The sequence below is a fragment of the Odontomachus brunneus genome, unplaced genomic scaffold, assembly GCF_010583005.1.
Source record: "Odontomachus brunneus isolate Ranch 3 - 2012 unplaced genomic scaffold, Obru_v1 Obru_scaffold_194, whole genome shotgun sequence".
Taxonomy (NCBI): Eukaryota; Metazoa; Arthropoda; class Insecta; order Hymenoptera; family Formicidae; genus Odontomachus; species Odontomachus brunneus.
The window spans coordinates 522,340-522,627 of record NW_022639644.1 but is presented as its reverse complement, the minus strand read 5'-3'; the positions used below and the strand labels follow the sequence as shown (position 1 = coordinate 522,627).

The following is a 288-nucleotide window of genomic DNA, read 5'->3' as shown; positions in this document are numbered from 1 at the left end:
CTTTTAGCGTTACCCAGAAACAACGGCGGGGACGTAGTAATTTCTGTTCCCTTTGGGGTGCTTTTAAAATATTGTTTCTAAACCTCTTTTTTACATCTTTATTTTAAATTTTTTTTGCTTTTCAATAATTAACATAACGTCTTATTCTTTGATTTTGAATATGTAGCTAGCATTTCAGGCAAGCACCCCAACGTGAGAGGCAAGGGGACTCACGATAATAAAGCACCCCAACGTGAGAGGCAAGGGGACTCACGATAATAAAGTACCCCAACGTGAGAGGCAAGGGGA

General features: G+C 39.9%; 1 protein-coding gene across 5 annotated transcripts in view; it reads left to right on the top strand.

The window, feature by feature from the left end:
* Positions 1 to 288, top strand: part of LOC116851842 (nuclear fragile X mental retardation-interacting protein 1) — an 87,185-nt gene that overhangs the window by 36,314 nt on the left and 50,583 nt on the right. The window lies entirely within an intron of this gene.